Raw genomic sequence first — 7,266 nt, 5'->3', positions numbered from 1 at the left:
TGCCCATCGCAAATTGCGACGCACGTTATCTACGAGATGATCCGCGAAAAGAACCGAAAAAAACATTAGGAACACGGTACGTGGAAGAAATAAATTTGAAAAAAAAAATGTTCGGTTTGATAGAAGTCCGCAAATGGATTCTGATGAAGATAAATCGAAATACAGATAGATGTTTATTTTAAGTCAGAATCTTTGTGTACACGCTATTTCTACGAAGATTCTATATTTATGAAAAAGTGGAGATAAAGAAAACATTTATTTAAAAACAAACACATTTCAGTTAAAGATTCGCGACTTGAAAATTACACACGTGTTTCTCGTGCACAAATGATTTTTGCATTTATTAATTTGTTTAAACGTGTTTCGTATTATATTTTAAAATTATATATTGTCAAAAAATTTTCTTCGAACATTGGCTCGTCTTTGATAAATTGTCTTCCACGCGTAAAAACTTTAGTGCCGCGCAAAAGTGAAAGAAACATTGTACAAAGCAAAGGTCTATGTAATTACAAAAAATTTAATAGACGTGTAAAATATATAACATCGATAATATCGTTGCGTCGTACACAAACATCTACTAATGGCAAAGCACTTAGAATTATCGGAACAGTTAGTTCGGTCTTTGGGGAGGAATCGTGTCGTCTATAATCTCACAGCATTATGACATAATCTTGCGAGATTATAAAGTTATACATATATAGGTATATATATGTCGTCGAACGCGTATCTGTTTTCCAGACGGAGTTTTCGACGACAACGCGCATAAAAATAAAAACGAGAACCGCTCGAGACGGGGCAATACTGAGGAATATCGGTGCGAGGGAAGCAAGCGGCACTCAAGAACAACGCCGTGTAATAAAATTGCAGTACGACGGTTGTTTTCACTAAAGAGATTATTATCACGAAAGCGGGGTGAGATGTATACATATATTGCGAGCGACAAAAATCGTCGTTCGAACGCCATTCGGACATAGCAGTATTGTGTGTAAAAGTGTTTATAGGTGTGCAAAAAGTGTGCGAACGAGTAAAACAAGAAGTTATACAGTTCGGAACCGTAATGCTACTTTTTATATACAAGAAGACAAGTCTTCTAGTGTCGCAGACACACACTTGTGAAAATACATACCCAATTTTCGCAATTTTACGCGACATCTCTTTTTTTATATTTTATATACTTGGATACTTCTTCTGGTAAAACGAGCGAGAGAGTACTCTGAGAATTCTTCAAATCTATGCCAAATTCTTCGCGCGCACGTAAGGAATGTAACTCCCTGCGGGAAAAACTTGTGCAAATCTATCCGTTCCCGCATGAAATTGTGAGAAGAAAAGGAAACTGTTCCGAGAAAAACGATGTGTTATCTTCGGGGCGTATGCAGTCGAGGAAGCCACGTCGCTCGAGGGTTAACATGTCAACGCACGACGAGCAGCGAGAAGGTGGAGGATCAGCAGTCGATCGGCAACGGTGTGAAGAATATTTATACTGCGAATATATACTCTGCGTAGGAGTTGATGCGTGCACAAGAGTGGCGCGAAGAACATGAAGACATACAGCTCGTTCACGATTGGCCACGGAGGCGGCGAGGTATGCGCTGTCCCGGACTACTAGTCCGGAGCCGGCCTGGTTTTCAGTCAGCGGCGCAGATCCGTCGCGTACGCGTCGCTGATGCCGGCGTCTACGCTGACCGTCACCACTTGCCAGACAAACGATCCGCGGAAACCGAAAGATCTCGGATGTATCAAAACGTAAAGTTGAATTTTTTTTATAATATCGAGATAAAAAAATTAATAAATAAATACACACACGACAAATGGTCCCGCATAAACAAAGTGAAGTTTTCCCGAACAGTAAATTGTCGCTAAATGTAGTTAATGTTTCTGAGTGTTTTTAAATTAAACAATTAAAAAGTTCCAATATATAAATAATAATATAAATAAATTTTGTAATATATAAAAATTACTTGAGGATTGTTTTTTTCAACTTCTCTTGTTCTTTGATCATGTGTTAAAAGTAACTTTTTAAGTGCACAATAAATGTAAGATGTGTAAGCGTGAGATATTCGGCTTTGAACCGTATTTACAATGAAATGAGAAAAATTCCGAACAATAAGTAGACATGATGTTACGAAAAACAATAATGAACAAAATAGCAGAATAAACCTTATTATCTTTAAATTTTTATTCGATACTAATTTTGAACGAATAAAAATAATATTAATAATGTTTAACAAGCACGTGATAAAATTATTTCGATGAAATAAAATTAGAAAGTTAAGTTTTTTTTCTAATAATTTTACAGTGAGTGTGTGTCGTCACAGTTGATAAAAAAACAATTAGAAAAACAACAACAAAGTTAACAATAAACTCTTGGCTTATTTATGATTATTACATATCGGAGTAAGCTAATTAACGCAAACATATATCACGTTACGCAAGATATTTCCTGCAATGTTATGAAACTTCCTGGAAATGTCACCGAGTAATAAGGTATGTGTAGGTAAAGAATGCAGATTGGCGTTTATATATATATATACGCGATACGGAAAAAGTTCTGTTTCATTTCAAGAACGATGTTCAGTGCCGCGACGAAGCACGAAGTTTCGGTTATATAATTTAACTGCGACGCGGGTGAAACTGCAATCATTTCCGAGCCATCATATAAAATTTCAAGCGCGATACACACTCAGTTCCGTGGCAGCGGAAACGGAGCGAGAAGATGAAGAGAAGTTATATACGCGCCCAAAGGGAAGAAACACGCTTCGCACAATTCCCCTCGCTATCAATCGACTCTCTCTCTCTGAAACTTGATTCGAAACTTTTAACGATTATTTCTGAAGAGAACCGAGAATTACGCACTCGAGCATCTTCGAAGTTCTCTATCAGTTGAAACAATGACGAGAGAGAACGGTGGTTACTGTAATGCCATGCAAAGTGAAAATCGAGAGAAACTTCGTCTTTGAAGCAATTGTAAATTGACGTTCTAAAAAACGAAAAAGAATGAGAGCTTTTCTGTCTGTGAATTCTTGAACGTTACCGCTCCATTTCTAAAATAATATTTTGCCATAAATAAGTAACAGAGTGTTGAAAACTGGATTTTCTTTTCTTTTCAAATTAAGTTTGTCAACACGCAAATCTCTCTCTCTCTCTCTCTCTCTCTCTCTCTCTCTCTGTATCTTCTATATCTGTATCTTCTCTTTTTTTTCCACGGATTAATTAAAGTGAAAAGATACTGTGGCGCTGCTTTTTATTTCCGAAGAGTTAACTTCGAATTTTGTTCGTGGCGCAACATTCTACCTACGGGGATGTGTTTGTTATTATTATTTTTGCAATGGCAAACGGTTTCAAACTGTTGGACACCGAAATCGTGAATTTGATTTCATGTTATACTCGTTTGAATAGAGAAGTGAACACGATTTTACGCGACACGAACATTTTACGCGCGGATGTGTCAATATTCTGTGCACATCAGCGAGAGAAAAATTCATATAAGTATTACACGCATATATATTCACACATGTTTGTGCGTATGTAATTCATTTTGGCGGAAAAAATCTCATCGTTTGTGAGATGTGGTGATGTAAATACAGTTACAACTTGTTAAACTTTTGATTATTAAAATATTGACGAGAGATAAAAATCTTCAAGCGGTTAATTATACTCGTAACTAGCGAATTGATCGTAATCCGATTTTGACGTGATGTAGTAGTTCTCGCGCCAAAAACTACAGAAAAAAAACTATCATTATTATTTTTATTACATTCTCTCGACGCAAGTTAAAAAAAAAGTTTTGTTTTAAGTATCTAAGCCGATACTTTTATTACGCAACGTATTGCGCATCGAATTCTTTACAGAAGTTATACTAATCTCTTCATCTCGCAAATGATTTTATTTAATCGCCATTAGATAGTAATCAGTGTCATGTTATATTGATGTACGCAGCAGCGTACGGGCTTTCGCGATTATTAATTTCAAATGTTCGTACGGTTCTATGCGGAAGTGTGATCTACATATAATAATCTTCGCACACATGATAAACAACATAGTTGCCGCGCACTGCATGTCATTATCGTTCGTAGGAAGTGATTTAAGTAATTAAATAAGTAATTAAATAGTTTAAATGGTGAATATCGAACGTTTCAGTTGAACGAGCTTAATTGGTAATGATGACACTTTGAGATTCGTTACGCTACTAATGTGTGTAAAAGCGCAGATTAAAAAGCCATTACTTTGATACTTAAAATAATAAACGGAAAAACATACGGCACACTATGGCGCGCGTATATAATGAGCTCACACCGAGATTATCAGTTTAGCGAACCGTATTTATATACGTGCGCTTTTATATCAATTTGTATGTGACAGCTCGCATTGTGCGATAATCGAATCCACTTAAAAACGAGAGACCAAACTGAAATATCAGAAATGATTGATGCTCCACGAACAATTGCTATTTATTTCTCTGATGAACTAGCGCTTTGTATCTAAACTGACCAGAGTGCTTTTTTGGGCGACAAAACGATTTCAGGTTTGGAAAAGGTATTTAAAAATTGATCGATGTCGGTGAGAGAGAGACAGAGAGAGAGATTGCGCGATTTAATATTCTTTAAGCTTACGAGTCGTAGCTTTTTAACACAATTTGCGGTTACTTGTTTTTCGAACTAATTATTGAAAAAGCGAAGCATTAAACAATTATTATATAAAAAAACAAAAAATTAAAATAGTTATACGGTTTCTAATTACAATTATCGAGTATTGTTCGACAATAGAGTGCAAGGAAAAAATATGTCACAAGGTCACGATTGTGACATCAAAAGTGTTAGGATTATCAATAAATTTCCATTATCTGCGTTAACAAAGTCGAGTTTTGAACAAAGGATTGTAATTTTATGCTATTATTTAATAATCTGTCTCCGTACTGATGTTACAAATTACTATCTACTAAATAATGCTTGATCGACCATGAAAATTTACTCGTGCGAACGGATAATATAATATTCCGCTATAGAGATGAGCGTATGTATCGGGATCGAAAATGCTGATGATTGACTATGCGTGGAAAAATAATTATGTTTGAGAAATTAACCTTGCAGTCAATCAAACGTATCTCATATATGTGTTTGATAAAGGTGATTATGATGTACAACGTGTGCGACAAACAATGACGCTACAAAGTCATATCCCAACTCGATATTTCAAAAAGCTTCTCGATTGTGTTTTATCATTACTCTCGTGATTTTCAGTTTGACGTCCACAGATAAATATCTACAATTTAAGAAAACTTTCATCGGCTAAAGAAACAAAAGAAATTTTTTTTAATGTAAAAAAACTGAACACAACCGCACACCGTCGAATAATAAGAGGAATTAAGCTGTAAGGTATGAAGTTCGGTGTTCGGGACAAGCCTGAGAGAAGTCAAGCAAATTTATGGTCCGACCCTCCATTTTTTATGAGGATTAATGGAATATTACGAGCTTGTATGTATGTAGCTGATATCATTTATTTTCAATGTCGGACACACGGTCGGACTTAATTCAACGAATCGTTCGGCCGTGTGTTTGCAATTTTAATTTGATCCGGAATTCAAATAACTGCGTTTAGTAATGCAGAGAATTAATTTGAGCAGCAATGCTAAATCTACGATGACGCTCTAACATAACAAAATATCTGTTCTACCGATGAGCGTAATTAATTGATAAACTAAGCCGGTTTACGATTACTAATGAAATCGCAGAAATCAATAATAGAAATCTCCCAACAGAATCAGAATGTCATCGCGTTTCGTGTGTCACCACGAGTTTCGAATTTATTCGGTTGAACAGAACAACAATAATCATATGGCGGCAGTAATTACATGGAACGTGATAAAATAACTAACTTTCAACAATAGCAGGTACTTATAATCGTGCAAATGTTGGATTATACATGTACATACGTACTTATGGTAATAACAAACAAATATAATTATGTTACTATATTAGAGAAAGAGAGAGAGACAGAGTGAGAGAGAGAGAGAGAGAGAGAGAGAGAGAGAGAGAGAGAGAGAGAGAGAGAGAGAGAGAGAGAGAGAGAGAAAGACTAAGAAATGGACTGAGATTATATTCGCATAACATCGTTTCCACTATAAGAGATTTATCTTAATATTAATAGAGAAAATTTGTACATGAGAAAAAGATTTAAGTTGAAACGTTTCTTGAGTCGTCGACGAGAGCTTCAAAATAAACAAGTACATTAAAATAACAAGTATGTGAAAAAAATCAATACACACTTGTTACATTACATATTTGTTTTTTTTCTTAGCCACTTTAAACCTGCGTTTCACGCAGAAATCATAAAGAGAATTTAAAAAATCTCTTGTATCTTTTTTCTCTTTCCTTCGCGTCTAAAGAGCAGGAGCACTTGTTCCGCAATTCTATCATGACTTTGTGATAGCTGCGGCGCGATGTATTTTCTGCGGTTCAACATGACCTGACCCGTCGTTCGGAGAACGACTCATCTGAAAGGTGGCGGAATGAAGCGCGCATACAAATGGCAGAAAGTTTCTTCGAACATTTATCGCTAGGCTGCATTAATAAAATGACGAGCTGCACTATTTACGTCTTTCGTGTACGTTCTTCCTTCTATCCCGGTTTTCGCTCGGAACGAAACGAGATATGAACTTGCCAATCGGCTTCTACGCTCGTACAAAGTTTTCTCTTCGCTTCGTAGTCGTTATAATGGACATTCGCAGATAAGTTTATTAAAATTTCGCCAAGTGGTTTTACGCTATTCCCGAGGTTCAAAATGGTTTCTCGGAAACAGCGAAAAGCAAGATTCGTAAAAAGCAAATCTCTCTCTCTCTTTCTCTCTCTCTCTCTCGAGAGAGAGGGAGAGAGAGGCGTGAGATATTATAAATGCTCTCATTCATTAAAGCGGCGCTTAGCTTTTTACGCGAGACGTCCGGAAAACACCAGGGACGTCTCTTTTACGTTTCTCTCATCGCACGTTTCTGTGATAAAATTGAGACATCATCTCGCCGGAGGCAAATAGAAGGTAATAAAGAGACATATTATGTTTCTTCCCTTTTTGGCGTCTTTCTCTCTCTTTTTTTCTGTGGCCTTGAAGAGAAGAGATGAAAAACGAGCGTTAAATTAAAACTCTTCTGAATTCTCTCTCCACATTTTTGTTTGGAGACGCTCTTGATAGTTTTTAGTGTTTTCTCTCCACGATCGTTTTGCAACAATACATTTCTCAAACGAACGAGAGCGCGTGTTAGTGTGTAACACGCGCGCG

Source organism: Pseudomyrmex gracilis, unplaced genomic scaffold, assembly GCF_002006095.1.
Source record: "Pseudomyrmex gracilis isolate BER0280 unplaced genomic scaffold, ASM200609v1 scaffold_2, whole genome shotgun sequence".
In the NCBI taxonomy this organism is placed as follows: Eukaryota; Metazoa; Arthropoda; class Insecta; order Hymenoptera; family Formicidae; genus Pseudomyrmex; species Pseudomyrmex gracilis.
This window is presented reverse-complemented; position numbering follows the sequence as displayed.